The 14803-nt window shown below is 38.0% G+C and overlaps 1 protein-coding gene across 1 annotated transcript in view; it reads left to right on the top strand.

Moving 5' to 3' along the window:
* Nucleotides 1-9971: 9971 nt before the first annotated feature.
* Nucleotides 9972-14803, top strand: part of LOC140527822 (zinc finger protein with KRAB and SCAN domains 8-like) — a 42267-nt gene continuing 37435 nt past the window's right edge. Inside the window, exon 1 of the mRNA XM_072645023.1 lies at nt 9972-10240. The gene's annotated coding sequence lies outside the window, so the exon portion shown is untranslated. The remainder of the gene's footprint in view (nt 10241-14803) is intronic.

Here is a 14803-nt window from a genome sequence, read left to right on the forward strand (position 1 = left end):
AGTATTAGTTTACAACACTAATTTATTTATATTAATTAATAGCCTTTTCATTTTCAGTATCACTTGCTTTGTGTTTCAGTGTGACTGATCTTGCTTCATTGTGGGTCTGAATGGTCCTTGAAACGCTTGATTTCCCTATACTAACAGTTCCTGCCATCTTTCTGATATGAAATGTGCTCTTTAAAAGTTGTAACTTTTGAATGTTTCCTTGGAATAATATGCATTCTTAAGTACACAGATTAAAAAGACAGAAAAAAAAAGCAATGAAATGTGTGTATGGCACAAAATCTAGTACTCAGATGACTGAATTAACAAAAAGTGGGGAAACCAGCTTAATCTGTTATCTTCTGATCAATGTCAGATGTTCTTAGCCTATGTTTAGAAGTAGAAACATTTGCATTGCTATCACAAAATGAAACCATATCAAAATTTTGCTGGTCCCAAATAATTCAAATATCATTATGTTCTAATAATAATAGCTAGCATTTATGCAGTTTTAAGCTTTGCAAAGTGATTTACAAATAATATTCTCAAACAACCCTGGGAAGTGGGTGCTATTATTACCTTTATCTTACAGAGGAAGAAACTGAGGTAGACAGATATTGTGTGACTTGTCCAGTCATATAGCTAATAAACATCTGGGGACAGATTTGAACTCAAATCTTCCTGATTTGAGGTCTAGCTCTCTATTCACTGTGATGCCTACCTGCCCAAGTTGTGAACAGGATCAGCTGTAAGTATCTGCTGGTTAGGGGAGAGGGAATTGGTCTTAGTGTTACGGTAGATGAAAAGGGCAGTGGGCAGATAAGCAGCAGAGAAAGAAAAGAGGAGGAAGCCTCCAAAAATATCCTTGGGAGATGACAGAAGAGTAGGAAGTGTCTTGTAATTGGATTCAGATAAAAATTCATTCATCAACAATATGTGTCTGTTATGTGCCAGTCACTCTGCTAGATGCTGTGGATACAAATTTAAAAATGAAATTGTCCTGCTCTTAAGGAACTTATCATTCTACTATGTGAGAGAACATATGCCAAAAACTATAATATATACCAGTTATACATTCAACTATAGTTTGTACTAGATCTTTGGCAGGCAGCTACTAAGTATCAGCCAAAAGCTATTGAACAATCTAACTTATTTCCATTGAAAATGTAGGAAGACTTATAAATAAATAAAACCTTGATTAGAAACCCTAAGAGGTTGAACAAATATAGTCAATAAGCACTTTCCTGCAGTGATTTTCTATGACAGCTAGCCTTAAGATTAACTGCCAAGAACAACTGAGGGATGAGGATCCCACTTCTAACAACACAGCAAGGGGAATGTGGAAGTGACTTTTTAAAATTTAGGATGTGTGTCTTTTTGCTGTGGCCAAGTAATTACCATATATGCACCGAGTACAGGTTGATTTCCCTCCTAGAAATGATGCAAAAGTACTAGAGGAATGCATTTCTATTTTCCAAGTTATTAGGGAGAATTACAGTGGAAGGGCTCTTAGGTAAAAATAAAGAAGACCAAGGATCTGAGTAGATAAAAGGAAATCCTAAGATGTTTTAGAATGTGATATGGAAAGAATTACTGCCCACTTGGAAGCAAGTACTAGGTATGAGACTTTCCACTGACTGGGGGTCAGGATGCTTCTTTTTAAAAATATTTTTATTTTTTACGTCTCCTACATTTCCCCCTTGTATCTCTGCTTCTTCTCCTCCCAGAGAGCCCTTATTCATGACCTAGATATTTTTTAAAGAGATAAATTCAGCAAAACCAATCAACACATCAAACGACAACAGTACCCTAACATACACCATGTTACACACCAGTGGGACCGTCACTTCTTCTGAGGAAAGAATCTTTTTATGCCTGCTTTCTGGGGCCAAGTATGGTATTCATAATTTCATAACATTAATCTTGAGTGTTTAGTGAATATTCTTTCCATTTATGCTATTGTAGTAATTATTTATGTAAATCTTCCCTGTACTCATCATGATTTTTTTGAAGCATAATAATACTTCATTACATTCACGTACCACAATTTGATTAGCCATTTCCTGATCCATGTACATTCGTTTCCAGTTCCTTTTAAAAAAAAAACACCAAAAGGACCCCTTGTGGTATATGACTAACAGTGGAAACTCTGGGTCCCACACAGTGATTTTAGTTACTTTATTCGCACAATTCCAATTTGCTTTTCAGAATGGTTGTATCAGCTCATAGCTCCACCAACAATATGTCTATCTTTCTACAACCCCTTCTACATTAGTTATTCCCATTTTTGCACATTTGTTGGGTATAGAATCTCAGCATTGTTTGGATTTGCATTTATGTTACTAGTGATTTGGAGCATTCTTTTATTTTGGTTGTTAATAATTTGCATTTCTGAGAATTGTTTGTTCATATTCTTTTATCACTTACCTATTGAGAATGGCTTTTGGCTTTATATATTTCTACTATCTATGTATCTTGGATAATAAATACTTACCTGAGATGTTTGATAAAAAGATTTTCCCCCCAACTGACCATTTCTTCTTCTCTTATACATTTTAATTTTGTTTGAGCAAAGGTATTCAGTTTTATGTTATCAAAATGATCTGTTTTATCTTTTGTATTTACTTCTATCCTTTGTTTTGTAAGAAGTTCTTCTTAACCCATAGCCAGCAGCCTGTGTTTTAAGGGATGATGAACTAGATCCATAGGTGTCATCAGGAAAGGGGTCATCTCATAAGAATGAGAAGGGTAAGAGTAATGATTCTGGACAACTTGCTTTAAAACTCCACAAGGGAAATCGGCTCAGTTATTCATTCAACAAGCATTTATTAAGTGCTTACTACATTCCAGGAACTTTGTTAAGCACTAGAGATAGCTACAAAGAAAGGCAAAAACACCTTGGCCTCTGCCCTCAAAGCACTCATATTCTAATATGAGAGATAATATTCAAACACTATGTATGTAGTGAGGTACATACATTTTAAAGTGAGGTAATCTCTAGAGGAACTAGCAATGGAAAGGGATCAGGAGAGTACTCATGTAGAAGCTGGGATTTGAGCTGAATCTTGAAGAAAACCAGGAAAGAGAAGGAGGGAGAACATTCCAGTCATGAGGACAATGAGTGAAAAGGGACAGAGTTGGGAGATGTCATGTGCAAGAAAAGCATGAAGGCTGGTTTTATTGGATTATAGAGTATACTGGAGGGCAAAGACTGGAAACAAAGGAAGAGGACAGATGGAGAAGGATTTTAAAAGTTGAATGATGAGTTTTATATTTGATTTTGGAGGTAATAGGGAATCACTGGAGTTGATGTAGATAGAAAACTAAAGAATAACATTCTGAAGACATAGGCAAAAATTATTCTGACAAGAAGGAAAAGACAGTTGTATAAAAAGACTGATGTACTTGCACACTGATTAACTCATACTTAACATATATATATTTGGAAGACAAGGAAGAACAAGTAATTAAGAAAAAATACAGAACCATAGTATGGTACTGTAAGAATGGTATCAGAAATGCTAAGGCATAAAATAAGCTGAGAATACCAATGCCAATACTAAGAAAAACAAAAAAGGAATTATTTAGCTATGTTGAGAGTAAGGATAGGACAATTGCTTATGGTCACTGAGATGATGATGCTATACGTCAGTGAGAAGGCCCAGTGTTCAACCCTTATTTCTTTGTTTGTTTGTTTTCTCCAACAAGGAGAATGAATGCTCTTTATTCTGTAAAGGATAAAACAAAAATGGGGGTTAAGATAGCAGAGTAAAAGCAGGGGCTTGCTTGACCTTCCCCTCCAAACTCTTCCAAATACCTGTAAAAAATGACTCTAAACAAATTCTAGAGCAGCAGAACCCAAAAAATGGCAGAGTAAAACAAATTTCCAGCCCAAGACAACCTGAAAGGTCAATAGGAAAGGTCTGTTGCACCAGTCTGAGAGAGGAGAACAGTCCAGAGCAAAACATACTAGCACAGACTGAGTCCCAGCAAACCCAGAGCAGGCCTCAGGGGACTGAATCACTGGCAGCTGTGGTGGCTTCTGGACTTCTCAACCCATAAACACTAAAGACAACATAGAACATCAGTGGGAAAAGTCTATGAGACCTGGGTGAGACAGTAGTGAGATATAGTCCCAGATCTGAGGTGGTAGCTGCTTTTGGAAGTCTCAGCCCACAGACAGTGGGGGGATGAAGTGGCTAATCAGAGGGGAATTGCAGGGATCTCTTTGGTGGCACTGAGGCAGGATTCTCTTGCTTTGCCCACATTTGGACCTGTGTCGCAGTCATGGGTGGCAGTTCTGGGGTGAGGAGGGGCATTGCCATGGTGGAGCTTGTGGTGGTGATAGTGGTGGAAAGGGAATCCTCCTCTCAGTTCCAATGCATAAAAGAGTGCTTGTGGTCACTCACATACCAGAGCACAAGCCAGGAGAGGAGTAAACGCCTCTCTTTTGTATCTCTGAAAACAGCTACACAAAACCCCTGAAGCTTGGGACAGTACACCCTCCATATTAGAAGTAGAGCCTACTTTAACAAAGAGTTAAAAAGTCAAGTAATTGGCTGGAAAAATAAGCAAACAATGGGAAAAACTCAGACCATAGAAATTTACTTTGGTGACAAAGAAGACCAAAACATACAACCAGAAGAAGACAACAAAGTTAAAGTTCTTACATCCAAAGCCTCCAAGAAAAATATGAATTGGTCTCAGGCCATGGAAGAGCTCAAAAAGAATTCTGAAACTCAGGTAAGAGAAGAAGAAGAAAAAAAGGAAGAGAAATGAAAGTGATGCAAGAAAATCATGAAAAACAAATTAACAGCTTGGTAAAGGAGATCCAAAAAATACTAAAGAAAATAATGCCTTGAAAAATAAACTAACCCAAATGGCAAAAGAGGTCAAAAAACCAATGAGAAGAAGAATGCATTAAAAAACAGAGTTGGTCAAGTGGAAAAGGAGGTCCAAAAACTCACTGAAGAAAATAATTCCTTAAAAATTAGAATGGAGGAAATGGAAGTTAATGATTTTATGAGAAATCAAGAAATTATAAAAAAGATCAAGGGAAAAAAAGAAATAAATTAAGGGAAGATTTAGAGGAGGGGCAATGGTTGGTTTTTGCTATACTGTGAAAGTTCTGCTTTGAGCCACACTCACCCTTTTCCCTATCAATTCTCGGTATCTACAATCTTCCTAGGGTAGGTTCACCAATGTACTAATAAGATTGTGTTCAAGTCATTTAAGAAGATAAAGTAGCACTACACTTTTCACTCTATCTCCTTACTCTTTCTTGCTTTAATCCCATTATCTTATGCTTTTTCTGTGAGCTTATTTTCCCCTTTCCACGTAGAGGCAATGCCATACTTGACCACCTACGCTGAAAATCACTTTCTAGGGAGTAGTATCTTCCCTATGTTAATTATTTTCTATTATCCTGTACTTAGCTTGCTTTGCATGTATTTCCTGCAAGTTGTCTCCTGTATTAGATTCTAAGCTCCTTCAGGGCCAGGACTGTCTTTCACCTCTTTTGTATCCCCAGCACTTACTATAGTGCCTGGTACATAGTGGGTATTTAAAAAATGTTTATTGATTGATTGAATGGCTAAAATAAAAGGAGCTAACAGAGACCAGCTTCCTCATGTTTTCTTCATATTCTGATTAAGTCCATAGTTTTGGGAAATTGCACCATGCACGAGAATTGTTCATTGTATTTGCTTTTGCTACGTTCTTGCACTAGATACTACTGGATGCTCAACTGAGTAAGATAAACAGAATAGGTCCCTTTTCTCTGGGAGAACATCCAAAACAGACATCAAGAATTTATGTACAGGGTTAATATGGAAATACTTTTTGCATGATTTCACATGGATAATTAATATCATATTGCTTGCCTTCTCAGTGGGTAGGAGAGAGAACGAAAAGAGACTTTAGAACTCAAAATTAAAAAAAAAAGAATGCTAAGAATAAATAGATTTTAAAAAAGAATTTATGGACAGAGAAGAAAACTACATTAAATCTATTTGGATCACTCATTTCTACTCCAAAGATGGAGAAACCACTGTGGGGATGTATTTCTAAAGCATTTATGGCTGCTATTACTTGATTTACATTTAATCACTTACTTACCATCTTATGACATTTTATATCATTGATGTAGTGCTGGAAGGGGCATAGCAGGTTTCTTACTTCGTTGATGAGGAGACTACAGCTCAAAAATATCCACAAAAGTTGTAAGCAGCAAAGTTAGTATTTGAACCCATGCCTGATTACAAATATAGCCCTCTTTCCACTGTATCATTCTGTCTCCATCTTATATTATAACTAAAATGCTATTTTTTTCATATTTGATGGATCTTTGATTCTGTTAGAACCAGAGATACTTCTATGAGAACTCTGCATCAAAACAGGAAAAAAATCTGATTTAGTTGATTAATAAGGAATTGCCTGAGGCACAGAGATAAAGTAACTTGTGAAGGGTGACATAGTCAGAGGATTTAAACCCAGATCTTTTTTTCTTCCAGTCTAATATACTATATAATACTACTATCTTTTACTTACTCAGTTTTTCATATATTTACATCATGATTTCTACTCATCTTTAGAGGTCTTGCCAGCTATTTTAATTAGAGATTGAGTGATTACAAACTTATTTAGATCACAATATCTAGCTGTCCCTATACTAGACAATGCTTTAGTTTCATATACCATCTACCTGAGACATGTTGCCATCCATCTGTCTATAACCCTTTCCCCCCTTTCTACCTCTTGCTCTGAGTCAGGGGTGGGGAACCTGTGATCCTGGGGCTGCATGTGGCCCTCTAAGTCCTCAAGTGTGGCCCTTTGACTGAATCCACACTTCACAGAACAAATCCCCTTTGCACCCAAGGACCTATAGGGTCATATGTCACTTCGAGGCCACAGGTCTCTCACCCCTGCTGTCTGGGCACTAAAGTCAATAACAGCATTGCTTCTGGAAAAGGTATGTCAGTTGACTTCTCTATGGATTAATTCACCACGTCTTTGAGACCTCCCTTGGTTCCCCGCCAGTATGTGTTCTGTTTTCTATTAGAATGTAAACTCCTTAAGGACAAGAATTGTTTCACTTCTTGTGCTCACATTTTCAGAGCTTAGTGTGGTGTCTAGAGCATAGTATTTAATAAATACTTTCCATTCATTTGTCAAATGAAATGATATTAAGGGCTTCACAACAGTGCTTGGTACACAATAGGTATTGTAGGAATGCTTATGTCCTCACGCCTTCTGTTATTTCAACTAGATTACAAGCTTCTTAATGTAGAGACTGTTTCTTTTAGTTTCTATACCCATAGCATATACTATAGAAAAAATACTATCTGTACTAACTGTAGGAGTTATAAAAGTAATATGACAGAGGCACTGCCCTCCACAAGCTACAATTCTTACTTCCTATTCAGGGAGATTATAGTACCATACATGAAACAGTTAACAAGTATTACAAAATGGTTTGTAATTAAATTTTCTAAGAGTTCAGAAAATGGAGTGATCAGTGATAGATTTGTGCATATTTATCAATTGTGTTACTATAATCAGTCAACAATGAACATTTATTAAGTGCCTATGATATGCCTTCCAGGCACTGTGCTAAACACTGGGAATACAAAAAGAGGCAAAAGACAATTCCTGCTTTCAATTGCTTATAATTGAATGAGGGAGGCAACATGAAAACATATTTACTAAGCAAGGTATATACAGGATAAGTAGGAAATAATTATCAGGAAGGCACTAGAATTAAGAAGGGTTAGAAAAGGGGAAGGCTTCTTGTAGAGGGTGGGATTTTACTTCAGACTTAAAGGATGCCAGGGAGGTCAGTAGTTGGAGTAGAGGAGTGAAAAATGTGCCAGGGGAAGAGCCAGAAAATTCCTGTAGATGAAAGATGGAGTGTCTTGTCTGTGGAACAGTCAGGAGACCAGTGTTACTGGATCAAAGATTATGTGGCAAGGCATAAGGTGAAAGAAGAATGGCATGGTAGGAGGGGGTTAGATTATGAAGGACTTTGAATGCCAAACAGAGCATTTTGTATTTGTTCTTGGAGGCATTAGGAAGCTGCTAGAGGTGTGTGTGTGTGTGTGTGTGTGTGTGTGTGTGTGTGTGTGTGAGAGAGAGACAGAGACAGAGACAGAGACAGGGAGAGAGAGAGAAAGAGGCAGAGAGAGAGAGAGAGAGAGAGAGAGAGAGAGAGAGAGAGAGAGAGAGAGAGAGAGAGAGAGAGAGAGAGAGAGAGGATGGATTGGAGTAGGGAGAGACTTGAAGCAGGCAGACCCACAAGCAGACTATTGCAATAGTCTAGGCATGAAGTGATAAGGGCCTGCACTAGAGTGGTGGCAGCATAAGAGATGTAAAGGTAAAATCAACAGGCCTTGGCAAAAGATTGGAAATGGAGAGTGAGTATTTTGAGGAGTCCAAGATGATAGCTAAGTTGTGAACCTTAGGGATCGGAAGATGGTGCTGCCTTCTACAGTGATTTATCCTACTTATGTAGATAGGTTTATATGTGTGTATGTAACAGTTGGTCATGCTTAGCAGTTTAAAGGTTGTCTCTCCCATAAGGCTGAGCTTCTTAATAGCAGGGACAGTTTTTTACCTTTCTTTGTAACCCTGGCACTTAGAACAGTGCTTGGTATGTAATAGGTTCTTCATAAATGTTAGTTGACCATTGACTGACTCACAGTATTGTGAGTATAAGAAGTGAGATAACGGATTAATTACAAATGATAAAGTTTTCTATATTAGCTGTATCTATTTCTTCTTTTACCTATTCTACCTAGATTATTCATTGGGACAACATAGAATTAGTCTTTTTCTGCCATAAGGAAAGCCCTTCTCCAGGTTAAACCTACTTAACTCTTTCAATTCTTACATTACTATTTCCAGTACCATATTATCATTTCTAAGTCACTCAGAATAGTTCCTCTCTCCACCAGTTTCCCTCATTTTCTTGTGGCAGCTGGCAGAGAACAAGCAGGACATACTTCTTAGTGTTTTGGAGAAGATTCTGGCTGATCACACTGGAAAAATTGCTTAATAGGGATGATCCTCAGATTTCCACTGTATTTATCAGCGTATATCACACTTTGGCTTTTTCCCCACTTGCAAAATCCCATCCCCACCCTCCCAATATTTACAAATTCACAAATACACATAGAAAATTACAAATTTTGATACTTGGACATGTTCTTGAATACCTAAGCAGAAAAATACCTAACACTAGGTCAGTTAGCTGTGGAGACCACAAGACAGGGTAATTTATATTGAGGGAAGAGAGTTGTGTATGTGTGCAAAAATGATTGCGATCAAACCCTGATGTGATATGGGAACATCACTAGACTATAATAATTCAATTCATTAAGAAAATCAGATGCTTTAACTTCAACACATGGCTGTTAGAAAACATAATTCTAAAGACTAGTCTTACCAACATGACAGCATCTGAGCCTGTACCCTTGTCAGTGCACACATGTGGTGTGGGTTTTGCCATCAGTGATTTTTACCTATTTATCGGCTTTGATCAGTAAAGCGCTGTTGAAATGTGATTTTATTATTAAACGACAGTTCCACCATTAGTTCGGGGGAGAGGCGTGGAGACGGACAAAAGCAGGTGGGAGTTAAGTGGCTAATTAATTTACATTTATTAAGTTGCTAATTTCCATTCATTAAACACCTCCTTACGTAGGCTCGGAGCTAGGGGCTGGAGACGCACAAAGAGGCAGAAGACCGCCCGTGCCATCCCGGAGCTCAAGACAAGTAAATATGGACAAGTAAAACTATATTTACAGGTCAGTGGGAAAGAGCTTTGGACTTAAGAAGGGCTGGAATGGCTTCCTGGAGGGAGACACACAGACACGCAGACGGACGCTGACACAGACGCGGACGGCGGGGAGCGGGACGCGAGACTCGACAATGTATCAGTGTTTGCTACAGCGTGAAACTGACGAGAAAAAAAAACGAGGTCGAGAACTGGATTCGCTTCCTCTTTCCCCCGTCAGCTAAAACGGAAATCATAGAGATGCCTGAGCCTCCCAAGGTTCCTAGAGAAAGTCTCCGGAAGTGCTCTCTAGGGGTCGGCTGCTTGAGATCCACTCCCGGGTGCGGCCATAGGGGTTTTGCGGCCTTTTTCTGGCCCTAGGTTCTCTCTTGGGAACGGTTTTCCCGGTCAGTCGCCATCCCTTCTCCCGCTCTCCCCCGTCCCTAAGCCTTCGCACAATTCCGGCCGGGCCTGGAGTTCACGGTGAGTTGGGTCCGGGGTCCGGGCAGGGGAACGGGCTTTGTAAGCAGTCGGAGGCCGGTCCTGGGCGGGTTGCGGGGGAGCCCCTCTCTCTCCATCGCCAGCCCTGGAGGCCGCAGAGGTGCCCTCTCCTCAGAGAGGGGGGCTCCGGGAAAGCCCGTCCCGAAGTGGGGGGCTGCGGACGCCGCACGCCGCCCCCCCCTTTTCTGGCAGACAAGGCCCGCGTCTGGCGCTGGGATCGGCCTTACTTTTCCCGGTTGGCGCCTTTGGACGTTGAGGAAACGTTTACTTAGGGCATCGGCTTTTAAAGCGCCGTAGGATTACGAGGATGATTTCGAGCCCGCACTGAAGCATTTAAGTGACTTGGAAGAGGTGCTAGTGAGTGGCTCAGATTTCCTGACTGGGGCGCTACCCCTCTCCGGGGAATACGATCCCCATAGGTACTGAGGAGATCCCTGTTAGGCCAATAAACTGCATTTTTCTCCTCATCTGTTTCCCCACAGATCAGACCTCCTATCCAAAAGCACTTTTAGAGTATTATTAACTTTACGGAGAGATGACATGCTATGGTGACATTGTTCTGGCTAGAAGTATCATAAAATCCATTAAACATCCTTTACACCTATTTGTATTTGAGGATTTTGGGGGGAGTGGGGAGTTCTTTCAATAAAAAAACCTTTGTTTAGTGCCAGGCACTGTGCTCAGAGCTGGCGATACAGTTTGCTCTGTTTCATATACTTTTTTGATGTAGATGTAGTCAAATCTACAGTGAGGAATTGACACAAATAGAGAAAAAACCCAGTTCTCAAAGTCAGAGCATATGAATTACAAATTGTAGATAACCGACTAAAATTATATTCCATTTCTGTAATAAATTCAAATTAAAACAATTTTAAGGTACTAAACTTACTGCCACAGGCAAGCATTGTTTATCAAAATCGTAACCTTTTTTTGCACCGCACATTATCTCATTTATTGTCACATCACCCTGTGAGATAGTTATTACATGTGTTGTGAATCCCATATTAGAGATGGGGAACCTGAAGCTAGCTAGTGTCAGAGTGTGGCTTTTGACCTCATCTTTCTTGATTCTAAATTCAGCACCTTTCTACTGATACTGCTTATAGTAGCATTTTTTGTTTACATATATATACACACACACATATATGTAAACATATATACCCATACATAAATATGTGTTTGTGTGCATATCCATATATATGTATATATTATATGTGTACATAGATATATACACATACATACACGTGTACATGCACACACAACCCAAATGTCTAATGATTAGGGAATGGTGAAATAAATTAGGTTATATCACTGGAAGAGAGGCAGTGGCCTCTAGTGGATAGAGAGCTGGCCTCAGAGTCAGAAGATGGGGGTTCCGGTCTTAGCTCTTGATACACAATAGTTGTGTCACCCTAGGCAAATAACTTAACCTCTCAGTGCTCTAAGTAGTTCCCTAAAACTAAATTGCTGGGAAGGTGCTGAAATGCATTGATAAGAATAAGTTTCTTCATCTAGAAATTTACTGTAGCAATGATGATTAAACCAAGCATAAGAAATATGTTAAGATCTATGTAAAATAATGCAAAGTGAAGAAATAAGAACCAAAATTATAGAAGAGGTGCCAGCTGGAGGCCCTGTCATCATTGGTAGTTCCATATAAAAATGAAATTACAAGTTTTCTACATCCCCTCCCCCCAAATGGATAAAAACTAACAAGAAATATGACATTATTAAGAGATGAACTACCCCTAATTGAATAGGTAATCATGGATATTTGAGCATTGTTTTACTCTTGGTGTAACAGGACAATTATATCCCCAAGAACCTGCAGATGTTTAAATTATTTACTTCCCTGAATCATTTCACCATTCTTCAGTGTTATATGTGATTATTTTAAGAAATCAATAAGAGATATACACACATACATACATATATATGTATATACACACATGTATATTATAGTTTTCCAATTTTTTAACATTTTTATTTAATGTTCTGAGTTCCAAATTCTATCCCTCTCTCCCTTTCCCCCTCCCTGAAACGGTAAGCAATCAGATATAGGTTATACATGTACAATTATGTAAAACAATTCTATATTAGTCATTTTGTACAAGAAGACATGAATAGAAGGAAAAAATGAAAGAAAGAAAGTGAAAAATAGCATGCTTCAGTTTGTATTCAGTCAATATTAGTTCTTTCTCTGGAGATGGATAGCATACTTCATCATTAGTCCTCTGGGAATGTATTGCTGAGAATAACTAAGTCATTTACAATTCTTCATAGAACAGTATTGCTGTTACCGTGTACAGTGTTCTAGTTCTGTTTACTTCACTGTGCATCAGTTTATGTAAGTCCAGGTTTTTCTGAAATCAACCTGCTTGTTATTTCTTACAGCACAGTAATATTCTATTACAATCATATACCACAGCTTGTTTAGTCATTCTCCAGTTGATGGACATCCCTTTGATTTCCCACTCTTAGATGTCACAAAAAGAGCTGCTATTGGATAGTTCTAAATTGCTCTCCATATTGATTGGATCATTTTACAATTTGACCATTAGTGCATTAGTGTCCCAGTTTTCCCACATCCCCTTCAACATCCAACATTTTCCTTTTTTGTCATTCGTCAATCTGATAGGTGTGGGGTGGTACCTCAGTTATTTTAATTTGCATTTCTCTAACCAATAGTGATTTGGAGCATTTTTTTCAAATGACTATAAGATAGTTTTGATTTCTTTATCTGAAAACTGCCTGTTCATATCTTTTGACCTTTTATCAATTGGAGAATGACTTGTATTTTTATAGATTTGACTCCATTCTCTATATGTTTGAGAAATGAGGCCTGTATCAGAGAGATTTGTCACAAAATTTACCTCCCCCCCCAGTTTTCTGCTTTCCTTATAATTTTGGTTGCATTGATTTTGTTTGTACAAAAAGTTTTTCATTTTATATAACAACAGTGATCTATTTTACATTCTATATTGCTCTCTATATCATCTTTGGTCCTAAATTCTTCCTTTATCCATAAATCTGGCAGATTAAATTATTCCATGTTATCTTAATTTGCTTATGGTATCACCCTTTATGTGTAAATCATGTACTCATTTTGACCTTACTTTGGTATATACAGGGAGATATGGGTCTTTAAATAGTTTCTGCCATGTGGTTTTCCAGTTTTCTCAGCAGTTTTTGTTAAATAATGAGTTTTTTTCCCAAAAGTTTGGATCTTTGGGCTTATACTATACTAGATTACTATGGTCATTTACTATAATGTAATTTGTATCTAATCTATTCCACTGATCCACCACTCTATTTCTTGTTAATTTTTTAAAAAATCTTAATTAATTTTTAGTTTTCAACATTCACTTCCTTTAGATTTTGAGTTCCAAACTTTCTCCCTCCCCTTTTTTCTCTCACCCCAAGAAGGTGTGCAGTCTGATATAGGCTGTACATATATGTTCACATCAAACATATTTTCACTTAAATCATATTGTAAAGAAGAATTAGAACCAATGGGAGAATCCACAAGAAAGAAGAAACAACAAAAAAATAGAGAGCAAGCAAATAGTGTGCTTTAGTCTGTATTCAGACTCCATAATTCGTTTTGTGGATGGCATTTGCCATCATGAATCTTTTGGAGTTGTCTTAGATCCTTGCATTTCTAAGAAGAGGTAAGTCTATCAAAATTAGTTATCGCACAATGTTGCTCTTGCTGTATACAGTGTTCTCAGAGTTCTGCTCACTTCACTCAGCATCAGTTCATGTAAGTCTTTCCAGGTTTTTCTGAAGCCCACTTGGTCATAGTTTCTTATGGAACAGTAGTGTTCCATTATATTCATATAACACAACTTCTTCAGTCACTCCCCAGTTGATGGACATCCCCTCAACTTCCAATTCTTGGCCACCATCAAAAGAGCTGTTATAAGTATTTCTGTACATGTAGGTCTTTATCACATTTTTATGATCTCTGTGGGATACAGGTAGACAGGAGTACATTGATGTCTCATTTTTCTCACATCCACTCCAATATTTATCATTTACTTTTTCTGCTTTGTTATCTAATCTAATAGGTATGAGGTAGTACCTCAGAATTCTTTTAACTTACATTTCTCCAATCATTAGTGAGTTAGAATATTTTTTTTAATATGGCTATAGATAGCTTAAGTTACTTCATCTGAAAACTGATTGTATCTTTTGATCATTTATCAATTGGGGAATGCTTCTTATTTTTATAAATTTGACACAGTTTTCTCTGTGTTAGAGAAATGAGGCCTTTATCAGAGAAACTTCAAAGAAACAATTTTTGACATTCATTTTTAAAACTTTGAGTTCCAAATTCTCTCCTTTCCTCCATCCCCATCCCCCTTCGTTGAGACGGCAAGCAATTCAATATAGGTTACACATGTGTAGTCATGCAAAACACTTCCATAATAGTCATGTTGTGAAAGACTAACTATTTTCCTCCATCCTTTCCCACCCCCTGTTTATTCTATTCTCTCTTTTCACCCTTTCCCTCCTCAAAAGTGCTTGCTTCTGATTACCCCC

This window comes from Notamacropus eugenii, chromosome 2 (genome assembly GCF_028372415.1).
Source record: "Notamacropus eugenii isolate mMacEug1 chromosome 2, mMacEug1.pri_v2, whole genome shotgun sequence".
Classification (NCBI taxonomy): Eukaryota; Metazoa; Chordata; class Mammalia; order Diprotodontia; family Macropodidae; genus Notamacropus; species Notamacropus eugenii.